The sequence below is a fragment of the Taudactylus pleione genome, unplaced genomic scaffold (assembly GCF_031769625.1).
Source record: "Taudactylus pleione unplaced genomic scaffold, aTauple2 ptg000967l, whole genome shotgun sequence".
NCBI lineage: Eukaryota > Metazoa > Chordata > Amphibia > Anura > Myobatrachidae > Taudactylus > Taudactylus pleione.
Window position 1 is genome coordinate 7,410,001 of NW_028285368.1, and position 24,361 is coordinate 7,434,361.

The 24,361-nt window shown below is 38.7% G+C and overlaps 27 pseudogenes; all 27 read left to right on the forward strand.

Annotated features, from left to right (window-relative positions):
- Positions 1 to 326: 326 nt before the first annotated feature.
- Positions 327 to 445, forward strand: LOC148462378 (5S ribosomal RNA; annotated as a pseudogene).
- Positions 446 to 561: 116 nt separating this feature from the next.
- LOC148462379 (5S ribosomal RNA) lies at positions 562 to 680 on the forward strand (annotated as a pseudogene).
- A 350-nt stretch (positions 681 to 1,030) lies between these two features.
- LOC148462380 (5S ribosomal RNA) lies at positions 1,031 to 1,149 on the forward strand (annotated as a pseudogene).
- A 117-nt stretch (positions 1,150 to 1,266) lies between these two features.
- LOC148462381 (5S ribosomal RNA) lies at positions 1,267 to 1,385 on the forward strand (annotated as a pseudogene).
- Positions 1,386 to 1,499: 114 nt separating this feature from the next.
- On the forward strand, positions 1,500 to 1,618 carry LOC148462382 (5S ribosomal RNA; annotated as a pseudogene).
- Positions 1,619 to 1,968: 350 nt separating this feature from the next.
- Positions 1,969 to 2,087, forward strand: LOC148462383 (5S ribosomal RNA; annotated as a pseudogene).
- An 818-nt stretch (positions 2,088 to 2,905) lies between these two features.
- LOC148462384 (5S ribosomal RNA) lies at positions 2,906 to 3,024 on the forward strand (annotated as a pseudogene).
- Positions 3,025 to 3,140: 116 nt separating this feature from the next.
- Positions 3,141 to 3,259, forward strand: LOC148462385 (5S ribosomal RNA; annotated as a pseudogene).
- A 351-nt stretch (positions 3,260 to 3,610) lies between these two features.
- Positions 3,611 to 3,729, forward strand: LOC148462386 (5S ribosomal RNA; annotated as a pseudogene).
- A 116-nt stretch (positions 3,730 to 3,845) lies between these two features.
- LOC148462387 (5S ribosomal RNA) lies at positions 3,846 to 3,964 on the forward strand (annotated as a pseudogene).
- A 350-nt stretch (positions 3,965 to 4,314) lies between these two features.
- Positions 4,315 to 4,433, forward strand: LOC148462388 (5S ribosomal RNA; annotated as a pseudogene).
- A 349-nt stretch (positions 4,434 to 4,782) lies between these two features.
- Positions 4,783 to 4,901, forward strand: LOC148462389 (5S ribosomal RNA; annotated as a pseudogene).
- Positions 4,902 to 5,017: 116 nt separating this feature from the next.
- LOC148462390 (5S ribosomal RNA) lies at positions 5,018 to 5,136 on the forward strand (annotated as a pseudogene).
- Positions 5,137 to 5,252: 116 nt separating this feature from the next.
- LOC148462391 (5S ribosomal RNA) lies at positions 5,253 to 5,371 on the forward strand (annotated as a pseudogene).
- Positions 5,372 to 5,722: 351 nt separating this feature from the next.
- Positions 5,723 to 5,841, forward strand: LOC148462392 (5S ribosomal RNA; annotated as a pseudogene).
- A 350-nt stretch (positions 5,842 to 6,191) lies between these two features.
- On the forward strand, positions 6,192 to 6,310 carry LOC148462393 (5S ribosomal RNA; annotated as a pseudogene).
- Positions 6,311 to 7,358: 1,048 nt separating this feature from the next.
- On the forward strand, positions 7,359 to 7,477 carry LOC148462394 (5S ribosomal RNA; annotated as a pseudogene).
- Positions 7,478 to 7,593: 116 nt separating this feature from the next.
- Positions 7,594 to 7,712, forward strand: LOC148462395 (5S ribosomal RNA; annotated as a pseudogene).
- A 116-nt stretch (positions 7,713 to 7,828) lies between these two features.
- Positions 7,829 to 7,947, forward strand: LOC148462396 (5S ribosomal RNA; annotated as a pseudogene).
- A 116-nt stretch (positions 7,948 to 8,063) lies between these two features.
- LOC148462397 (5S ribosomal RNA) lies at positions 8,064 to 8,182 on the forward strand (annotated as a pseudogene).
- Positions 8,183 to 8,298: 116 nt separating this feature from the next.
- Positions 8,299 to 8,417, forward strand: LOC148462398 (5S ribosomal RNA; annotated as a pseudogene).
- A 116-nt stretch (positions 8,418 to 8,533) lies between these two features.
- LOC148462399 (5S ribosomal RNA) lies at positions 8,534 to 8,652 on the forward strand (annotated as a pseudogene).
- A 2,136-nt stretch (positions 8,653 to 10,788) lies between these two features.
- LOC148462400 (5S ribosomal RNA) lies at positions 10,789 to 10,907 on the forward strand (annotated as a pseudogene).
- Positions 10,908 to 11,553: 646 nt separating this feature from the next.
- LOC148462401 (5S ribosomal RNA) lies at positions 11,554 to 11,672 on the forward strand (annotated as a pseudogene).
- Positions 11,673 to 12,250: 578 nt separating this feature from the next.
- Positions 12,251 to 12,369, forward strand: LOC148462402 (5S ribosomal RNA; annotated as a pseudogene).
- A 1,503-nt stretch (positions 12,370 to 13,872) lies between these two features.
- LOC148462403 (5S ribosomal RNA) lies at positions 13,873 to 13,990 on the forward strand (annotated as a pseudogene).
- Positions 13,991 to 19,638: 5,648 nt separating this feature from the next.
- On the forward strand, positions 19,639 to 19,757 carry LOC148462404 (5S ribosomal RNA; annotated as a pseudogene).
- The last annotated feature ends 4,604 nt before the right edge of the window (positions 19,758 to 24,361 follow it).

Consider the following 24,361-nt stretch of genomic DNA (forward strand, 5'->3'; position numbering starts at 1 on the left):
TCTATTACATTTTACAGTAAATTTTTTCAACTTATCAATGAATCTACTTGAGTTAAGAAGTAATAGAGGTCTAAAATTCATGTATTTGCGCACCTAAAGCCAAACCACACTGGACAAGCCCAATGTCGTCTGATCTTCGAAGCTATGCAGTGTTGGTCCTGGTTAGTACTTGCATGGGAAACCACCTGGGATTTCCAGTTGCTGTAGGTAAATTTATACTGCCATAACATTCTTTTCTATTACATTTTACATTTAATTTTTTCAACTTATCAATGAATTTACTCTAGTTAAGAAGTAATAGAGGTCTAAAGTTAATATTTTTGAGCACCTACAGCCAAAATACACAGGACACGCCCAATCTCTTCTGATCTTGGAAGCTATGCAGTGGTGGGCCTGGTTAGTACTTGTATGGGAGACCACCTGTGAATACCAGGTGCTGTAGGTAATTTTATACTGACATAACATTCTTTTCTATAACATTTTACATTTCATTTTTTCAACTTATCAATTAATTTACTTGAGTTAAGAAGTAATAGAGGTCTAAAGTTAATGTTTTTGAGCACCTACAGCCAAACCACACTGGACATGCCCAATCTCGTCTGATCTTGGAAGCTATGCGGAGTTGGTCCTGGTTAGTACTTGGATGGGAGACCAAATGGGAATACCAGGTGCTGTAGGTAACTTTTTACAGCCATAACATTCTTTTCTATTCCATTTTACATTTAACTTTTAAACTTATCAATGAATTTACTTGAGTTAAGAAGTAGGAAAGGTCTAAAGTTAAAATTTTTGAACTCCTACAGCCAAACCACATTGGACATGTCCAATCTTGTTTGATCTTGGAAGCTATGCAGTGTTGTGACTGGTTAGTAATTGGATGGGAGACCGCCTGGGAATACCAGGTGCTGTAGGTAATTTTATACTGCCATAACATTCTTTTCTATTACATTTTACATTTAATTTTTTCAACTTATCAATGAATTTACTTGAGTTAAGTAGTAATAGAGGTCTAAAGATAATGTTTTTGAGCACCTACAGCCAAACCACACTCGACAAGCCCAATCTCATCTGACCTTGAAAGCTATGCAGTGTTGGGCCTGGTCAGTACTTGAATGGGAGACCACCTGGGAATACCAGGTGCTGTAGGTAATTTTATACAGCCATAACATTCTTTTCTATTCCATTTTACATTTAATTTTTTCAACTTATCAATAAATTTACTTGAGTTAAGAAGTAAAAGTGGACTAAAGTTAACGTTTTTTGAGCACCTACAGGCAAACCACACTGGACGTGCCCAATCTCATCGGAACTTGGAAGCTATGCAGTGTTGGGTCTGGTTAGAACTTAGATGGGAGTCCACCTTGGAATACCAGGTGCTGTAGGTAATTTTATACGGCCATAACATTCTTTTCTATACATTTTAAATTAATGTTATCAATATATCAATGAAATTACTTGAGTTAAGAAGTAATAGAGGTCTAAAGTTAATGGTTTGGAGCAACTACATCCAAACCACACTGGACGTGCCCAATCTTGTCTGATCTTGGAAGCTATGCAGTGTTGGGCCTGGTTAGTACTTGGATGGGAGACCACCTGGGAATACCAGGAACTGTAGGTAATTTTATGCTGCCATAACATTCTTTTCTATTACATTTTACATTTAATTTTTTCAACTTATCAATGAATTTACTTGAGTTAAGAAGTAATAGAGGTCTAAAGTTAATGTTTTTGAGCACCTACAGGAAAACCACACTGGACATGTCTAATCTCGTCTGGTCTTGGAAGCTATGCATTATTGGGCCTGGTTAGTACTTGGATGGGAGAACACCTGGGAATACCAGGTGCTGTAGGTAATTTTATACTGCCTAACATTCATTTCTATTATATTTTACATTTAATTTTTTCAACTTATCAATGAATTTACTTGAGTTAAGAAGTAAAAGAGGTCTAAAGTTAATGTTTTTGAGCATCTACAGCCAAACCACACTGGACATGCCCAATCTCGTCTGATCTTGGAAGCTATGCAGAGTTGGGCCTGGTTAGTATTTGGATGGGAGTCCAAATGGGAATACCAGGTGCAGTAGGTAACTTTTTACAGCCATAACATTCTTTTCTATTACATTTTACATTAAATTATTAATCTTATCAATGAATTTACTTGAGTTAAGTAGTATAAGAGGTCTAAAGTTAATATTTTTGAGGGCCTAGAGCCAAACCACACTGGACATGCCCAATCTCGTCTGATCTAGGAAGCTATTCCTTGTTGGGCCTGGTTAGTACTTGGATGGGAAACCTCCTGGGAATACCAGGTGCTGTACATCATTTTATACTGCCATAACCTTCTTTTCTATTACATTTTACATTTAATTTTTTCAACTTATCAATGAATTTACTTGAGTTAGGAAGAAAAAGAGGTCTAAATTTAATGTTTTTGGGTACCTACAGCCAAACCACACTGGACATGCCCCATCTCGTCTGATCTTGGAGCTATGCAGTGTTGGGCTTGGTTAGTACTTGGATGGGAGAACACCTGGGAATACCAGGTAGTGTAGGTAATTTTATACTGCCATAACATTCTTTTCTATTACACTTTACATTTAATTTTTAAACTTATCAATGAATTTACTTGAGTTAAGAAGTAGGAGAGGTCTAAAGTTAACATTTTTGAACACCTACAGCCAAACCACATTGGGCATGTCCAATCTTGTTTGATCTTGGAAGCTATGCAGCGTTGTGACTGGTTAGTAGTTGGAAGGGAGACCGCCTGGGAATACCAGGTGCTGTAGGTAATTTTATACTGCCATAAAATTCTTTTCTATATTATTTTACATTTATTTTTTTCAACTTATCAATGATTTTACTTGAGTTAAGAAGAAATAGAGGTCTAAAGTTAATATTTTTGAGCACCTACAGCCAAACCACACTGGACGTGCCCAATATTGTCTGATCTTGGAAGCTATGCAGTGTTGGGCCTGGTTAGTACTTGGATGGGAAACCACCTGGGAATACCAGCTGCTGTAGGTAATTTTATACTGCCATAACATTCTTTTCTATTACATTTTACATTAAATTTTTTCAACTTATCAATGAATTTACTTGAGTTAAGAAGTAAAAGAGGTCTAAAGTAAATATTTTTGAGCACCTTCAGCCAAACCTCACTGGACATGCCCAATCTCATCTGATCTTGGAAGCTATGCAGTGTTGGGTCTGGTTAGTACTTGGATTGGAGACCACCTGGGAACACCAGGTGCTGTAAGTAATTTTATGCTGCCATAACATTCTTTTCTATTACATTTTACATTTAATTTTTTCAACTTATCAATGAATTTACTCTAGTTAAGAAGTAATAGAGGTCTAAAGTTAATTTTTTTGAGCATCCACAGCCAAATTACATTGGACATGCTCTATCTCATCTGCTCTTGGAAGCTATGCAGTGTTGGTCCTGGTTAGTACTTGGATCGGAGACCACCTGGGAAAACCAGGTGCTGTAGGTAATTTTATACAGCCATAACATTCTTTTCTATTACATTTTACATTACATTTTTTCAACTTATCAATGAATTTACTTGAGTTAAGAAGTAAAAGAGGTCTAAAGTAAATATTTTTGAGCACCTTCAGCCAAACCTCACTGGACATGCCCAATCTCATCTGATCTTGGAAGCTATGCAGTGTTGGGTCTGGTTAGTACTTGGATTGGAGACCACCTGGGAATACCAGGTGCTGTAAGTAATTTTATGCTGCCATAACATTCTTTTCTATTACATTTTACATTTAATTTTTTCAACTTATCAATGAATTTACTCTAGTTAAGAAGTAATAGAGGTCTAAAGTTAATATTTTTGAGCACCTACAGCCAAACCGCACAGGACACGCCCAATCTCTTCTGATCTTGGAAGCTATGCAGTGGTGGGCCTGGTTAGTACTTGGATGGGAGACCACCTGTGAATACCAGGTGCTGTAGGTAATTTTATACTGCCATAACATTCTTTTCTATAACATTTTACATTTCATTTTTTCAACATATCAATGAATTTACTTGAGTTAAGAAGTAATAGAGGTCTAAAGTTAATGTTTTTGAGCACCTACAGCCAAACCACACTGGACATGCCCAATCTCGTCTGATCTTGGAAGCTATGCAGTGTTGGGTCTGGTTAGTACTGGGTGGGAGACCACCTGGGATTACCAGGTGCTTTACCTAATTTTATACTGCCATAACATTCTTTTCTATTACATTTTACATTTAATTTTATCAAATTATCAATGAAATTACTTGAGTTAAGAAGTAATAGAGGTCTAAAGTTAACGGTTTTGTGCACCTACAGCCAAACCACACTGAACGTGCCCAATCTTGTCTGATCTTGGAAGCTATGCAGTGTTGGGCCTGGTTAGTACTTGGATGGGAGACCACCTGGGAATACCAGGAACTGTGGGTAATTTTATGCTGCCATAACATTCTATTCTATTACATTTTACATTTAATTTTTCAACTTATCAATGAATTTACTTAAGCTAAGAAGTAATAGAGGTCTAAAGTTAATGTTTTTGAGCACCTACAGGAAAACCACACAGGACATGTCTAATCTCGTCTGGTCTTGGAAGCTATGCATTATTGGGCCTGGTTAGTACTTGGATGGGAGTCCACCTGGGAATACCAGGTGCTGTAGGTAATTTTATACTGCCTAACATTCTTTTCTATTATATTTTACATTTAATTTTTTCAACTTATCAATGAATTTACTTGAGTTAAGAAGTAAAAGAGGTCTAAAGTTAACTTTTTTGAGCATCTACAGCCAAACCACACTGGACATGCCCAATCTCATCTGATCTTGGAAGCTATGCAGTGTTGGGTCTGGTTAGTTCTTGGATGGGAGACCACCTGGGATTACCAGGTGCTTTAGGTAATTATCTACTGCAATAACATTCTTTTCTATTACATTTTACATTTAATTTTTACAACTTATCAATGAATTTACTTGAGTTAAGAAGTAGTAGAGGTCTAAAGTTAATGGTTTTGAGCACCTACAGCCAAACCACACTGGACATGCCCAATCTCTTCTGATCTTAGAAACTATGCAGTGTTGGGCCTGGTTAGTACTTGGATGGGAGACCACCTGGTTATACCAGGAACTGTAGGTAATTTTATACTGCCATAACATTCCTTTCTATTACATTTTACATTTAATTTGTTCATCTTATCAATGAATTTACTTGAGTTAAGAAGTAATACAGGTCTAAAGTTAATGTTTTTGAGCACCTATAGCCAAACCACACTGGACATGCCCAATCTCGTCTGATCTTGAAAGCTATGCAGTGTTGGGCCTGGTTAGTACGTGGATGGAAAACCACCTGGGAATACCAGGAGCTGCAGGTGATTTTATGCTGCCATAACATTCTTTTCTATTACATTTCACATTTAATTTTTTCAACTTACTTAAGAATTTACTTGAGTTAAGAAGTAAAAGAGGTCTAAAGTTAATCTTTTTGAGCACTTACAGCCAAACCACACTAGACATGCCCAATGTCGTCTGATCTTGGAAGCTATGCAGTGTTGGGCATGGTTAGTACTTGGATGGGAGACAACCTGGAAATTCCACGTGCTCTAGGTAATTTTATACTGCCATAAAATTCTTTTCTATTACATTTTACATTTAATTTTTTCAACTTATCAATGAATTTACTTGAGTTAAGAAGTAATAGAGGTCTAAAGTTAATATTTTTAAGGGCCTAGAGCCAAACCACACTGGACATGCCCAATCTCGTCTGATCTAGGAAGCTATGCTGTGTTGGGCCTGGTTAGTACTTGGATGGGAGACCCCCTGGGAATACCAGGTGCTGTAGTTCATTTTATACTGCCATAACATTCAATTCTATTACATTATACATTTAATTTTTTCAACTTATCAATGAATTTACTTGAGTTAAGAAGTAAAAGAGGTCTAAAGTTAATGTTTTTGGGGACCTACAGCCAAATCACACTGGACATGCCCAATCTTGTCTGATCTTGGAAGCTATCCAGTGTTTGGACTGGTTAGTACTTATATGGGAGAGCAGCTGGAAATACCAGGAGCTGTTGGTCATTTAATACTGCCTTAAAATTCTTTTCTATTACATTTTACATTAATTTTATTAACATTTGAATTAAAATACTTGGCTTACGAAGCAAAAGAGGTCTAAAGTTAAGATTTTTGAACACTTGCACCCATAACACACTGGACATGCCCAATCTCATCTGTTCTTGGAAGCTATGCAGTGTTGGGCCTGGTTAGTACTTGGATGGGAGACCACCTGGGAATACCAGGTAGTGTAGGTAATTTTATACTGCCATGACATTCTTTTCTATTACATTTTACATTAGTTTTTATAATTATCAATGAATTTACTTGAGTTAAGAAGTAATAGAGGTGTAAAGATAATGTTTTTGAGCATCTACAGCAAAACCACACTGGACATCCCCAATCTCGTCTGATTTTGGAAGCTATGCAGTGTTGGGCCTGGTTAGTTCTTGGATGGGAGACCACCTGGGATTACCAGGTGCTTTACCTAATTTTATACTGCCATAACATTATTTTCTATTACATTTTATATTAATTTTATCAATGTATCAATGAATTTACTTGAGTTAAGAAGTATAAGAGGTCTAAAATTTATGTTTTTGAATACCTAGAGCCACTCTACACTGGACATGCCCAATCTTGTCTGATCTTGGAAGCTATCCAGTGTTTGGACTGGTTAGTACTTTGATGGGAGAGCAGCTGGAAATAACAGGAACTGTTGGTCATTTAATAGTGCCTTAAATTCTTTTCTATTACATTTTACATTAATTTTATCAACTTATGAATTAAAATACTTGGCTTAAGAAGCAAAAGAGGTCTAAAGTTAATATTTTTGAACACCTGCACCCATAACACACTGGACATGCCCAATCTCATCTGTTCTTGGAAGCTATCCAGTGTTGGGCATGGTTAATACTTTGATGGGAGAGCACCTGGGAATACCAGGAGTTGTTGGTCATTTAATACTGCCATAACATTCTTTTCTATTATATTTCACATTAGTTTTATCAATGTATCAATGAATTTACTTGAGTTACGAAGTGTAAGAAATGTAAAGTTAATGTTTTTGAATACCTAGAGCCACACCACACTGGACATGCCCAATCTCATCTGATCTTGGAAGCTATGCAGTGTTGGGTCTGGTTAGTACTTTGATGGCAGAGCACCTGAAAATACAAGGAGCTATTGGTCATTTAATACTGGCATAAAATTATTTTCTATTACATTTTACATTCATTTGGCAACTTATCAATGAACTTACTTGAGTTAAGAAGTAAAAATGGTCTAAAGTTAATGGTTCTGAACACCTACAGCCAAACCTCACTGGACATGCCCAATCTCATCTGATGTTGGAAGCTATGCAGTGTTGGGTCTGGTTAGTACTTGGATGGGAGAACACCTGGAAATACAAGGTGCTGTAGGTAACTTTATACTGCCATAAAATTCTTTTCTATTACAATTTACATTTAATTTTATCAACTTATCAATGAATTTTCTTGAGCTAAGAAGTAAAACAGGTCTAAATTTAATGTTTTTGAATACATACAGCCACACCACACTGGACATGCCCAATCTTGTCTGATCTTCGAAGCTATGCAGTGTTGGGCCTGGTTAGTACTTGGATGGGAGACGACCTGGGAATACCAGGTGCTGTAGGTAATTTTATACTGCCATAACATTCTTTTCTATTACATTTTACATTTAATTTTTTCAACTTATCAATGAATTTACTTGAGTTAAGAAGGAATAGAGGTCTAAAGTTAATGTCTTTGTGCACCTACTGCCAAACCACACTGGACGTGCCCAAACTTGTCTGATCTTGGAAACTATGCAGTGTTGGGCCTGGTTAGTACTTGGATGAGAGACCACCTAGGAATACCAGGTGCTGTAGGTAATTTTATACTGCCATAACAGTCCTGTCTATTACATTTTTCATTTAATTTTTTCAACTTATCAATGAATTTACTTGAGTTAAGAAGTAAAAGAGGTCTAAAGTAAAGATGTTTGAGCACCTACAGCCAAACCTCACTGGACATGCCCAATCTCGTCTGATGTTGGAAGCTATGCAGTGTTGGGCCTGGTTAGTACTTGGATGGGAGACCACCTGGGAATACCAGTTGCTGTAGGTAATTTTATACTGCCATAAAATTCTTTTCTATTACATTTTACATTTAATTTTTTCAACTTATCAATGAATTTACTCTAGTTAAGAAGTAATAGAGGTCTAAAGTTAATGGTTTTGAGCACATACAGCCAAACCACACTGGGCACACCCAATCTCTTCTGATCTTAGAAGCTATGCAGTGGTGGGCCTGGTTAGTACTTGGATGGGAGACCACCTCGGTATACCAGGTGCTGGAGGTAATTTTATACTGCCATAACGTTCTTTTCTATTACATTTAACATTTTATTTTTTCAATTTATCAATGAATTTACTTGAGTTAAGATGTAAAAGAGGTCTAAAGTTAATGGTTATGAATACCTACAGCCACACCACACAGGTCATGCCCAAACTTGTCTGATCTTGGAAGATATGCAGTGTTGGGCCAGGTTAGTACTTGGGTGGGAGACCACCTGGGAAAACCAGGTGCTGTAGGTAATTTTATACTCCCATAACATTCTTTTCTATTACATTTTACATTAATTTTTATCAACTAATCAATGAATATACTTGAGATAAGAAGTAAAAAATTTATAAAGTTAATATTTTTGAACACATAAAGCCACACCACACTGGACATGCCCAATATCGTCTGATCTTGGAAGCTATGTAGTGTTTGTCCTGGTTAGTAATTGGATGGGAGACAACTTGGGATTGCCAGGTGCTGTAGGTAATTTTATACTGCCATAAAATTCTTTTCTATGACATTTCACATTAATTTTATCAATTTATCAATGAATTTACTTGAGTTAAGATGTAAAAGAGGTCTAAAGTTTACTTTTTTGAAAACCTACAGCCACACCACACTGGACAGGCCCAATCTCTTTTGATCTTGGAAACTATGCAGTGTGAGGCCTTGTTAGTACTTCAATGGGGACTTTCTGGGAATACCAGGAGCTGCTGTAGGTAATTTTATACTGCCATAACATTCTTTTCTATGACATTAAACATTAATGGTATTGACTTATCAATGAATATACTTGAGTTAAGAAGTAAAAGAAGTCTAAAGTTAATCTTTTTGAATACTTGCAGCCATACCACACGGGAACAACAGATGCTGTAGATAATATTAAACTGCAATTACAGACATTTCTATGACATTTTACATTTATTTTATCAATGTATCAATGAATTTACTGGAGTTAAGTAAAAGAGATCTAAAATGAAGGCTTTTTAACACCTACAGCCACACTACACTTGACATGCCCAATTTCGTCTGATGTTAGAAGCTATGCAGTGTTGTGCCTGGTTAGTACTTGGATGTGAGACAACCTGGGAATACCAGGTGGTGTAGGTAATTTTATAATCCCATAACATTCTTTTCTATGACATTTCACATTAATTTTATCAACTTATCAAAGAATTTACTTGAGTTAAGATGTAAAAGAGGTCTGTAGTTAATGTTTCTGAATACCTACAGACACGGCACACAGGTCATGCCCAAACTTGTCTGATCTTGGAATATATGCAGTGTTGGGCCAGGATAGTACTTGGATGGGAGACCACTTGGGAATACCAGGTGCTGTAGTCAATTTTATACTCCCATTACATTCTTTTCTACTACATTTTACATTAATTTTTATCAACTAATCAATGAATATACTTGAGTTAAGAAGTAAAAAATTGATAAAGTTAATATTTTTGAACACCAACAGCCACTCCACACTGGACATGCTCAATGTAATCTGATCTAGGAATTTATGCACTGTTGGGCATGGCTAGTAATTTGATAGGAGACTACCTGGGAATACCAGGTGCTGCATCTATTTTTAAACTGCAATAATATTCTTTTCTATGACATTTTACATTTATTTTATCAATTTATCAATGAATTATCTGGAGTTGAGAAGTAAATGAGGTCTAAAATTAAGGTTTTCAAACAATTTTAGCCACAATGCACTGGAAATGCCCAATATCTTTGGATTTTGGAAGCTATGCAGTGTTATTACTGGTTAGTACATGGATCAGAGACCTCTTGGGAATACCAGGTGCTGCTGCTAATTTTAAACAAACTTTTCTGTGACATTTCAAATTAATTGTGTCAATGTATCAATGAATTTACTGGAGTTAAGAAGTAAAAGAGGTCTAATATTTAGGTTTTTGAATACCTACAGCCACACAATACTGGACATGCCCAATCTCTTCTGAACTTGGAAGCTCTGTAGTTTTGGTCCTGGTTGGTAATTGTATGGGAGACCACCTGGGATTACCAGGTGCTGTAAGTAATTTTATACTGCCATAACATTCTTTTCTATTACATTTTACATTAATTTTATCAACTTATCAATGAATAAACTGGAGTTGAGAAGCAAATGAGGTTTAAAATTAAGGTTTTCAAACAATTTCAGCCATACTGCACTTGACATTCCCAATCTATTTGGATTGTGGAAGCGATGTAGTGTTAGTACTGGTTAGTACATGGATTAGAGACAACTTGGGAGCACCAGGTGCTTTAACTAAATTTAAACTGAAATAACAGACTTTTCTATGACATTTTGCATTTATTTTATTAATGTACCAATGAATTTACTTGAGTTATGAAGTAAAAGAGGTCTAAAGTAAATATTTCTGAATATCTACAGCCACACCACACAGGACATTCCCAATCTTGTCTGACCTTGGAAGATATGCAGTGTTGGGTCTGGTTAGTACTTGGATGGGAGACCACCTGGGAATACCAGGTGCTGTAGGTAATTTTATACTCCCAAAAGCATTCTTTTCTATTACATTTTACATTCATTTTTATCAACTAATCAATGAATATACTTGAGTTAAGAAGTAAAAAATTTATAAAGTTAATATTTTTGAACACCTACAGCCATACCACACTGGACATGCCCAATCTAATCTGCTCTTGGAATTTGTGCACTGTTGGGCATGGCTAGTACTTGGATAGGAGACTACTTGGGATTACCAGGTGCTGCATCTATTTTTAAACTGCAATAACCAACTTTTCTATGACATTTTACATTTATTTTATCAATGTTTCAATTAATTTACTGTAGTTAAGAAGTAAAAGTGTTCTAAAATTAAGGATTTTGAACACCTACAGCCACACCACACTGGACATGCCCAATCTCATTTGATCTTGGAAGCTATGAAGTGTTGGGCCTGGTTAGACCTTGGAAGGAAGACTACTTAGGAATACCAGGTGCTGTAGGTAATTTTATACTGCCATAACATTCTTTTCAATGACATTTTACATTAATTTTATCAACTTATCAATGAATTAACTTGAGTTAATAATTAACAGAGGTTTAAAGTTAATGTTTTGAACACCTTAAATTAACTTTTCTTCAGTTTAGAAGTAAAAGGGGTCTAAAATTAAGGATTTTGAACACCTATAGCCACACCAATCTGGACATGCCCAATCTTGTCTGATCTTGGAAGTTATGCAGTGTTGTGCCAGATTAGCACATGGATGGGAGACCACCTGGGAATACCAGGTGCTGTAGGTCATTTTATACTGCCATAACTTTTCAATGACATTTTACAATTATTTTATCAAATTATCAATGAATTTACTGGAGTAGAGAAGTAAGTGAGGTCTAAAATTAAGGTTTTCAAACAATTTCAGCTACACTGCACTGAACATGCCCAGTTTCTTTGGATTTTGGAAGCTATGCAGTGTTAGTACTAGTTAATACATGGATCAGAGACCACTTGGGAATACCAGGTGCTGTAGCTAATTTTAAACTGCAATAACAGATTTTTCTATGCCATTTTACATTTATTTTACAAATGTTTCAATTAATTTACTGGAGCTAAAAAGTAAAAGAGGTCTAAAATTAAGGTTTTTGAACACCTTCAGCCACACCACACTGGACATGCCCAATCTCATCTGATCTTGGAAGCTCTGCAGTGTTGGGCCTGGTTAGTACTCGGATACGAGACCACCTGTGAATACCATGTGCTGTAGGTAATTTTATACTCCCATAACATTTTTTTCTATTACATTTGACATTAATTTTATCAAGTTATCAATGAATTTACTAGAGTTAAGAAGTAAAAGAGGTCTAAAGTTAAAGTTTTTAATACCTACAGCCACACCACACTGGACATGCATAATCTCATCTGATCTTGGAAACCATGCAGTGTTGGGCCTGGTTAGTACTTGGATGCGAAACCACCTGGGAATACCAGGTGCTCTAGGTAAATTTATACTGCCAAACCAGACTTTTCTATGACATTTTACATTTATTTTATCACTTATCAATGAATTTACTGGAGTTCAGAAGTAAATGAGGTCTAAAATTAAGGTTTTCGAACAATTTCAGCCACACTGCACTGGACATGACCAATCTTTTAGGATTTTCGAAGCTATGAAGTGTTAGTACTGGTTAGCAATTGTATCGGAGACCACTTGGGAATACCAGGTGCTGTAGCTATTTTTAAACTGCCAAAACTTTCTTTTCTATGTCATTTTTTATTTATTTTATCAACTTATCAATGAATTTACTGGAGTTCAGAAGTAAAATAGGTCTAATATTAAGGTTTTTGCACATTTATAGCCTCACCACACTGGACATGCAAAAATCTTTTATGGTCTTTGAAACTATGCAGTGTTGGGCATGATTAGTATGTGGATGGGAGACCACCTGGGAGTACAAGGTGCAGTAGGAAATTTTATAATACTGTAACTTTCTTTTCTATGACATTTTACATTTATTTTATCAACTTATCAATGAATATACTGGAGTTGAGAAGTAAAATAGATCTAAAGTTAAGGTTTTTGACCACCTGCAGCTACTCCACGCTGGGCATGCAAAATCTTGTCTGTTCTTGGAAGCTATGAAGTATTGGGCTTGATTAGATCTTGGATGGGAGACCACATGGGAATACCATGTGCTATAGGTAACTTTAAACTGGCATAACAGACTTTTCTTTGACATTTTACATTTATTTTATCATCTTATCAATTAATTTTTCTATGGTTGAGAAGTAAAAGAGGTCTAAAAGTAAATTCCTTGCACAACTACAGCCACACCACACTGGACATGCCCAATCTTATCTGATCATGGAAGCGATGCAGTGTTGGGCCTGGTTAGTACTTTAATGGGAGACTAACCAGGTGCTGTAGATAATTTTATACTGCCATAACAGATTTTTCTATGACATTTTACATTAATTTTATCAGCTTATCAATTATTTTTTCTTGAGTTGAGAAGAAAAAGCAGTATAAAATTAAGTTTTTTGAATAGCTGCAGGCTCACCACACTGGACTTGGCCAATCTCATCTTATCTTGGATGCTATGCAGTATTGGACCTTGTTAGTATTTGGCTTGGAGACCACCTGGTAATACCAGGTGCAGTAGGTAATTTAATACTGCCATAACATTATTTTCTATGACATTTTACATTTATTTTATCAACTTATCATTTATTTTTCTGGAGTTGAGAAGTACAAGAGGTCTAAAATTAAGATGTGTGAATAGATACAGCCATACTACACTGGACATGACTGCTCTTGGAAGCTATATAGTATTAGGCCTGGTCTTTACTTGGATGGGAGACCACCTGGGAATTCCAGGTGCTGTAGGTAATTTTATAATGCCATAACATTCTTTTCTATGACATTTTAGAATAATTTTATCAACTTATCAATTAATTTTTCTGGAGTTGAAAAGGAAAGGAGGTCTAAAAGTAATTTCTTTGAACAACTACAGCAACTCCACACTGGACATGCCCAATCTCATCTGATCTTGGAAGTTATGCAGTTGTGGGCCTGGTTAGTACTTGGATGGGTACCACCTGGGAATACTAGGTGCTGTAGGAAATTTTATACTGTCATAACATTCTTTTCTTTGACATTTTACATTTATTTTATCAACTTATCAATGAATTTACTGGAGTTGAGAAGTAAAAGAGGTCTAAAATAAAGGTTTTTGAACACCTTCAGCTGCACCACACTTGACATGCCCAATCTCATCTGATCTTGGAAGCTATGCTACTTTAGGCCAGGTTAGAACTTGTATGGGAGACCACTGGGGAATACCAGATGCTGTTGGTCATTTTATACTGCCATAACAGTCTTTTCTATGACATTTTACATTTATTTTTTCAAATTATCAATTAATTTTCTGTAGTTGAGATGTAAAAGAGGTCTAAAATTAAAGTTTGTAAACACCTACAGCCACACCACACTGGACATGCCCAATCTTGTCTGATCTTGGATGCTGTGCAGTGTTGGGCCTGGTTATTACTTCGATGTGAGACCATCTGGATATACCAGATGCTGTAGGTAATGTTATACTGCCATAACAGACTTTTCTATGACATTTGATAACAGGCGTTTGGTACTTACCGTTAAATCTCTTTCTCTGATTCCACAGGGGACACTGGAGTCTCAGTACAGTGAGATATCTGGGAGCTGGCACTTTAATACATTTGAATATTAGCTAGCAAAACAGCACGGCCATGCTGTGAAGCAGAAGCCGCAAACGTGTCAAAATGGTAAAACTTTGTAAAAGTATGCCGGCCCGACCAAGTGGCCGCTCGACAAAGCTGGGTCAGGGAAACCCCACTGGTAGCCGCCCACGAGGGACCCACTGAGTGCATAGAATGCACTGTGATTGAAGTGGTGGTTCCTTTGATGCAGCCAGATAGACATTTCTGATTGTCAGATGAATCCATCTAGAAATAGTAGCCTTAGAAGCTGGCCAGCCTGGCCGTGCCATATCATATCGATCAATCAGCGTATCCAACTTCCAGAGGGATGCTGTCCTATCAACATAAATCCAAAGAGCCCGGACAACATCTAGGGATCTGGAAGCCAAAGAAACCTCTTTAAACACCGGAACTATTGTTTGGTTGATGTGAAACGCAGGCACTACTTTAGTTAAAAAGGATAACTGCGTACGTAGCTCAGCCCTTTCCTCATGAAAAATGAGGTAAGGCATTCGACAAGAAAGCGCCCCTAGCTCAGACACATGCCTTGCAGAGGCGAGCGCCAACAGGAGAACCACTTTCCATGATAAAAATTTTAATTCCACTGTTTGCAAAGTTTCAATTAGGGAAGTTTGGAGAAAAGAGAGGACCAAATCCAAATCCCATGGGGCCATAGGAGGTACAAATGGAGGTTGTAATCTGACAACCCCTTGTAGAAAAGTCTGGACATAATGCTAGTCATGTTTGAAGGAAAATCGACAAAGCCGATACTTGAAGTTTTAAAGATCCCAGACTAAGACCTGTTGCTAAACCAGCCTGTACAAAAAGAAGCAGCCTGGCTAAGTTGATTTCTGACTGTGGCGCAGCCTTGCATTCACACCAAGCGACATATGCCTTCCATATGCGATATTAGTGCTTAGAGGTAACTTCCTTTCTACCCCTTAACATAGTAGGAATCACCCTGGAAGGGATACCCTTCTTTCTTAAGAGAGCCCTTTCAACAGCCATGCCATCAAATGAAGCTGCTTTAAGTCCTGATAAATAAACAGACCCTGTTGCAGTAGATCTTCTTGCAGAGGAAGAGGCCACGGGTTGTCTATCAGTAGAAGACATAGGTTGGATTACCACGCCCATCCGGGCCAGTCTGGAGCCACCACATAAAAACCTTTACCCCTTCTAGTTTGATTCTTTGCAGCAGATGAGGAAGGAGTGAGAGTGGCGGAAACAGGTAGACAAACTGAAACCACCAAGGAGCTGTTAGAGCATCCCCCGCCACTGCCTGTGGATCCCTTGTCCTGGAGCAGTAATATGGCAGTTGATGGTTCAGTCTCGACGCCATAAGATCTACCTGAGGGAGACCCCAATACTGAATCAGTTGTTGGAAGACCTGCAGAGCATCCACTCTCCTAGATGAATGTCCTGTCGACTGAGGTAATCGGCCTCCAAATTTTCTACCCCTGGTATGAAAATTGCTGATATCGCTACTGCATATTCCTCTGCCCAGAGAAGAATACGGCTTACCTCCCTCATGGCGGACTGACTCTTGGTAACGCCTTGTTTGTTGATGTACGCCACAGCTGTGGCATTGTCAGTTTGCACTCTGATGGCCTGGCCCTTCAACAGAGGATGTGCCACCTGAAAAGCATAGAACATGGCCCTTAGCTCCAGAATGTTTATGGGCAGTACTTCCTCCAGCCAAGTCCAGCGGCCCTGAAAGTGTCCCTCCTAAGTCACTGGCCCCCATCCACTCAGATTTGCGTCTGTGGTGAGGAGATTCCATTCCCACAATGCAAACCTCTTGCCTGCCAATAGGTGAGAGGAATTCAGCCACCAAAGGAGAGATGTCTGAGTCCTGGTTGATAGTTGAACTCGCTGGTGAAAGAAGAGGTGGGAACCTGACCACTGAGAGAGAAGGTCCAGTTGGAATGGATGGGCATGGAACCTGCCATATTGGATGGCCTCGAAAGACGCAACCATCTTTCCCAGAAGGTGAATACACAGGTGCACTGACACCCTGAGATGACGCAGTATCAATTGCACCATGTGTTGGATGGAGGTGACTTTTTCCTGCGGAAAAAATACATTCTGCACCACTGTGTACAAAATCATCCCTAGGAAAGGCAGACGCTGTGTAGGCTGCAGATGAGATTTTTGGTAATTCATGATCCATCCGTGTCGCAACAGCAGACTCTGTGTTACCCGGATGTCCAGCAGTAATTGAGAGACTGACGGAGCCTTGAGGAGTAGGTCATCCAAGTAAGGGAAAATAGTAACCCCTTGTATCCAAAGAAGGGCAATCATTACTGCCATGACCTTCGTGAACACTCTTGGTGCTGATGAAAGACTGAAAGGTAAGGCCTGGAATTGAAAATGAAAGGCCTGCACTGCAAACCGAAGGAATGCCTGATGAATGCCTGATGAGAAGGCCAAATGGGAATGTGGAGATAAGCATCCTTTATGTCTAAGGGTATGAGAAACTCGCCCCTCTCTAGTCCGCAAATAAGGATTAAGATGTTTCAAGTTCAGAATGGGTCTCACCGAGCCATCTGGCTTGGGAACCACAAACAAACTGGAATAAAAACCTTGACCCTGCTGGTGTATAGGGACATGCACTATTTCTCGAGAAGACAGTAGCTTTTGTATTGCCTCCTGTATAACAACCCGTTTGTCCGCAGATGCCAGTAAATTGGTTGTGAAAAAATGAGGAGGAGGTTGGATCTGAAAATCCAGCTTCAACCCCTGATTAATGATGTCCCATATCCACGCATCCTGGCAAGACTTGGTCCAAACTTCCTTGAAGTAGCAAGGAGAGAAGGGAGCATATCATGCTGGAGGCTTAACTGAAGCCTTATCCTGTTGGGAGGAGGATGCAGTGGCTCTACCCCTGCCTCTGGGACCACGTGAGATAGTGGGAGTGTCTCTGCCATGGCCCCTGAATCTCCCTGGAATACGAAAGGACCAAAAGGATGGTCCGGCAAAGGGCTTTCTGGGGGGAGGAGCAGCAGATGGGAGATAAGTAGACTTACCACCTGTGGCTTGAGATATCCACTTATCCAGTTCCGTTCCAAACAGAGCTTCTCCTGTGAGAGGAAGCGACTCCACGGCTCTCTGGTATTCCGCATCCTCCTGCCATTGTCGCAGCCACAGGGCTCTGGGGGATGAGACAGCCAAGGCCGAGGATCTAGAGGAAAGACTACAAATATCCTTAGAAGCCTCTCCATGAAAAACAGCAGACTCTGCAATCTGTTCTGCTAGAGGAACCAGATCCTCCACCAGAGCCCCAGTCTTAAGGCCCTCAGCGAGCTGCATAGCCCATGCTTCCACTGCCTTGTTGACCCAACAGCTGACTAATGCGGGTCGAAGAGACACCCCTGCTACAGTGTACACTGACTTCAAGGTAGTTTCTAACTTCCTGTCAGAAGACTCCTTTAAAGACACTTCACCTGGAACAGGGAGCACTGTCTTTTTAGACAGACGTGACACTGAAGGGTCCACTGACGGATGTTTTTCACATAAATGCCTGCTTTCTGCAGGAAAGGGATAGTATGATAAAAGCTTCCTTGAAATCTGAAACCTATTATCAGGGTGTTTCCACGCTGAGGTAAGGATCTCGTCCAATTCCTCAGACACTGGAAAGGAGTCTGCCAGTCTTTGCTTTTTATTAAAAATAGACGGCCTAACCTCTACAGGATCCCTGTCCTCAACATGTAACACCTGGCATAACACTGCAATCTACTCCCTGATATACAGGCTCTGCCTCCTCTGGCACCTGTTCCTCTATTGGGTCCTGTACCTCCCCTTCCTCCATATCAGGCATGTCGTCCTCTTCTGGATCATTCCACATAAGATGATTTGGTATAAGTCTCCTGATTAGGGACACTAGAGGATGATTCCACGGGAGGAACTTGGGCTGACATAACCCTTGTGAGCCTTTCTACAGACCTGGCTAAAGACTGCGCCCAGTCTGGCTCAGAGAAGGCAGACCTCTGAGATCTTTCAGCCTCTCTCTCCCTGCGAGAAGCTTCCAGCTCTGCAGACATTTGAGACATGATTGAAGTAATTTGATCAGTCCATGAATTTTGTGGGGATGATGCAGTCTGTGTTTCTGAAACACACTTCTCACACAGCAGGATGATAGTCCCGGTGTAAACTTCTCTGCACAATTCTTACAGGAGAAAGTTTTTTGTGTAGCCTTAGACCCCTTAGATGACATTCTACCATTTCACTGTACACAGCACACAGAGAAAAGTGATACAGACAAACACAAACACACACACAGAGACTGCTTGAAGAAGAGATAGGGGCATAGAGGGAGATTATGCTATCAACCCCACCCAACCAGCTCTGCTTCAGAGACCAGTGCTATTAACATAATATAATGCTTTAATCACTGAGTAAACACAGTCCAACCTGATCTTCACAAGTCTATCCCCACTGTGAAGCACAATCTTGGAAGACAGATCTTATTCTCTGCATGTGTCAGCAGCCTGTGTTTGTAAAATGGCCACCAGCCTCCTTCTGGAAGTGCTGGGGCTGCTGGAAGCCAGAAGCTGAACTGTGTTAGGCTCCCTCCGTTCTTGTTGCTTAGTGTTTTTAATGCCTGCCTGTCATTTCCTCCTGGTCACCCTGCTATTCAGAGTGCCAGGAGTCACTAGCCTTCTGCTGCCAAATACTGCCAGCGATGGGCTTGCTAATGGGGGAGCACAAAGAATGCTGCACGCATCGCGTCTGGCTACCCCCCAGAGACAGTGGTCTCTGTAGCTGAAGACCCAAGCGCATGCTGCAAGCAGTGGTGATGAGCTCTCTCGGTAGCTCCGATGAAGCATATAGGCAGGGGCAGTGAGCTGCCTGTCTGATCCTCATGCTGATCGAGGATCCATTGATTTTTAGTAGAGAGCTCTTGTATGTGACCAACTCCCTTGGCAGAAAATTTAGACTGACCTGTAGGGGTGTATAGAGGGAGAGAAGCTAGCTACTATTCAAATTATTAAAGTGCCAGCTCCAGTGTCCCCTAGTGGATGAAGGAGAAATTTGAACAATTTCAGCCACACCACACTGGACATGCCCAATCTCTTTAGATCTTGGAAGCTATGCAGTGTTGGACCTGGTTAGTACTCAGTTGGAAGACCACCTGGGAATACCAGGTGCTGTAGGTAATTTTATACTGCCATAAAATTCTTTTCTATGACATTTTGCAGTTATTTTATTAACTTATCAATGAATTTACTGGAATTTAGAAGTAAAAGAGGTCAAAAAGTAAGCTTTTTGAATACCTATAGCCACACCACACTGGACTTGCGCAATCTTGTCTGATCTTGGAAGCTATGCAGTGTTGGGCATGGTTAGTTCTTGAATGGGAGACCGCCATCACCTGAGTATACCAGGTCCTGTAGGCAATTTTTTACTGCCATAAGAGTTTTTTCTTTGACATTTTACATATATTATATCAACTTATCAATGAATTTACTGGAGTTGAGAAGTAAAAGAGGTCTAAAAGTAATCTTTTTGAACAACCACACCACACTGAACATGCCCAATTTCATTTGATCTTGCTTGCTGTGCAGTGTTGGGTCTTGGTTATTTAGGGAATTTTTGTTGGTCAGTGCTCACAGATTAATGGTACTGGCTATAACCTCTAGCTGCTATATTGTATAGTAGTTATCCCACACTCCTAGTAGTCAAGTTCTTAATTGTTTTGGATGGGGAATGGGGAGTTTACAGACAGACTGTGGGGATAGGGATGGGTTGAGCTAGGGAAGAAGTAAGGGATAAGCGCTCTATGGTTACCAGTATGTGTTGATTATCTAGTGGGAATAATACTCCTTTGAGTGTTGTATTTCTATATGAATGAAGTGTTATAAGATTCTTGTGTGGTTGTTGTTTAACAGTCCAGGTTTACAATAACTGTATGCTCGTACTGCTAATATATAGTCTTATAGGTTGGTAGCTTCTAATTTGGTACTTATGGTGTGTGTTCTTTTGTCTGGTGGGCAAGAACTTTAGGCTGGATCTTCGGAAAGTGTAAATATTCTCTATGTTATTACAGCCATGTGTATTGCAGATAATCTTGTTTCTTGTGGGCAAAAACTTTAGGCAGGTTATTCTTATAGATTGATGATGTCTCAATTTATTGCTTGAGTCTCCTCAACACCTCCAATTCCACATTAAGCTTCTCACAGTGTTGTGGGTAATTGTTTTAACCCTAGTTATGGTACCTCAGAATAATAAGAGTGCAGTATTAGGGTGGTTGGACAACAATATTGCATCTGGTAAGTATGTGCTTAGATATACTTACCCAGATTGCTGCTGGTCCTGCTCCTCCTCTGTGGATGTGCTGGCTCAAGATAGGTAGAGTGTAAGTGAGAGGGCTGGGGTGTGGGAATAAGGCTATATACTGCTATATAAAATAAACTATATTTATTCCAATAATGTTAACTTAGAATAAGTAGGTAAAACACACAATATAGTTAATGTCCATTTTGTAGTTCTTTTTTTTCCCTGGAATATTACATCTGGTGCCATCTGGTATCTCTTTCAATTGGTTATCCATATGTGCCAGTGTTTTTTTTGAATGTTTTTAATTTTATGTGAGGCTCTTGTATATTTTGTGATAAAATATACTTTATTATTTTAGTGTGTTTGTTATTTTTCTGACCTGATAAATAGATCCTGCCTTGGTTTGGCTTTTACTTTGGTGAAGGCTTCCTCTACTTCTCCCATATCTTACTTTTTCACTTTGAACTGATCTTTCAAATCAGTGACTTGTTCTAAAAATAATCTTCTATGTGAGTGCAGTTATGTGACAACCTGGTAAATTATCCCTTCGGAATTCCTCTTATCCAATTTGGATGTTGGTTGCTTTGTGCTAAAATGTAACTGTTCATGTCTACATTTTTATGGTGTGTTTTTATCTGTATTCTTGAGTCTTTGATAAAAATATCTAGATCTAGAAACTCAACTTTCTCCTTACTGTAATTTGACATAAATATCAAATTTCTGTCATTGTCATTGAGATATCATAAGAATTGAGGTAGCAACCCTTCATCTACCTCCAAGTTGAACAGCATGTCATCTATCTATCTTCACCAAAGAACTAAGTTCACCCCGAGCGCACAATTGGTCCAAATTCATGTTTGTCTAAAATCCCTTCTATTTTTCCTTTGGCTAGTAATTTCTGGAGTTCTTTTTGATAATTTTTAGTGGGATCTTTTCTGAGTCTAGAATATGTGTGTTGATCATTTAATATCCTATAGGATTCCTGGATATAGTCTAATCTGTTTAGGATGACTATGCCTCACCCCTAGTCTGCGGGTTAGATTACTATGTCTCTCTTGTTGTAATTCACTAAGGGTTCCATCTTAGTTAAGTTCTGTCATTTGTTACCTTCATCTGGGTCTAATTTTTTGATGTCCTTAAGAACTGCCTACTCAAAAGTCTGTACAAAGCATCCCCTCATATGGCTAGGATTAAAGGTGGATTTGGCTTTTAATCCTGTATATTTATGTATATCCGGGGTGTAATTTTTCTGTATACTGACATTTTTGTCTAAAAAGTATTTTTTGAGGTTCAACTTTCTAGTTAAGTCCTTAAGATCCAGGTATGTCTGAAATTTGTCTGTCTTATCTGTTGGAGTGAATTTCAAACCTTTATTGAGTAATTGTAATTGGGGTCCACTAAGTGTTTTGTCACTGAGATTGAATACCCCTTGTGGTTCTTCTATGATGGTATTAATGTTCCTTCTACTCTGCTATTTTTTCCCTCCCCGACAGCCTCGTCTGGTTCATCTAACTTCATCTTTTGGGGTGCATGCATCTTCAGGGGGTTGGATGGGAGACCCCCTGGGAAGACTAGGTTGTTGTGTAGGTAGTTTTATGATAGTATAAATGTCCTGTCAAAGCCAGATGGTTGGCTAAGACAGAATCTGTTTAAATCAAAATGTGCACGATGCCATTTTGCGAATGGCTACTCAGTGCCATTTTGCAAATCCTACACAGTATACGGCGCTTTGTTATTATTTAGCTTTGTGCATTTCCTATGCAATAGAACACAGTTAAAAGTCCTTACAAAAACAATACGTACGTTTATTAAGAATACACATATATCAGTGATGACAGACATGTCTGGAGGACATGTTTGTGACAAATAATTAAGAATACACAAGAATACTGTGAGTGTTTGCTCTGCATATTGATACAGTGTGTCTATGACAATTGAAGTATAACACAGACACTGATATGCTAAATGTAGATTTGGAATGGACAATGGTCAGACGTTTAGCCATCATTTAACAATTGTAGGCCTTGTATCCAATGTTCATGTGTTTAAGTAGAACTAACAGTTGTATTATGGAGAGCCTTTTGTTAAAATTATCAGATTGTTTGCCAAAGCTTGCACCATCTATGAACGGGACAAACCCCATTGTCTGTCATTCTTTTAGTTCAGACAGAAGTAATATTAATAATAACCAGTATGAAGCCATGTATATAAATATATATATATATATATATGAATATATATATATGTATATATACACTTAAACGATCACATGGGTATCCACAATACGTGCACACATATATATATATAGTTGCATTTGTTAATAGAAACATACACACAGCGCATGTTTTGGGCTATAACACAAACCCTGCACAGAGCACACCTTTTTACACTGCATGTAGACACACAGCGCATACTTACATATAACCAGAAATATACACGCACTCAAAAAAGGTTCCTGCACATTATGGTTTATATTAAAGTTATTAAATATGATGTAAAATGCATGTATTTGATATTAATGGTATACAACATGATAGATATGACATGTTTGGTACTGAACTGACACACTTTATTTCCAGATATCTGAACCTATCAGCGAAGGAGTCGCATCTTGTATTCAATGGTTATGGAAACAAGGAAATTATTGGTTTTAATGTATACACTGTAATGTAGTGTCTCTATCTAGTTTAAATCAATTAAAGAAAGACAATGTAATCTGGAGAATTGGGACATACCCCTAGTGAACTCCCCTATGAACTACAGCGCACTACAAAGACCTAGAGCAAGAACCAATGGAATTATGTTTGTCTGTCTACATTGTTGTTATCATGATCTATTAGGGTATATAGCCTGTGTCCCAGTCCCAGTTAGTGGCCATTCTCTTGGTTGACCAGAGATCTCTAGATAGATGACTGTAACTGGGACCGGTGCGCCTGCATATGTATCCACTGTACCTTGTATTCTGTATAACCTTTGCGCTAATTGTATTATAGTTCAAGGCGTGTAACAATATGCTTTTTTTGTGAATAATAACTCTTGTGCTTTGGAACCACACTCAAAGTCTGGAAAGCGATTATTTCATATGTGTGCGCAACGCTAAATAGCGACTTTAGGGTATAGAGGTTAATAGGAATTCATAGTCCTTTCTATGTTATATTACATTTAGTTTTGTAAACTTATCAATAAATTTACTGGAGTTGAGAAGTAAAAAAAAGTCTAAGAGAAATCTTTTTGAACAACTACAGCCACACCACTTTTGACATCCCGAATCTCATCTGATCTTGGAAGCTATGCAGTGTGGGGCCTGGTTAGTATTTTGATGGGAGACCACCTGGGAAATACACACCAATGCCAGCAGCTTGACTGTTTTAATATGTAGTGTAGACATCACATGCCCTTTGTTTTGCTGGTGGCTCCCAGGGCATGTTCCCCACTCCATTCCCCCACGTTATGCCACTGCTTACTAATATTTATTTTCCTTTCC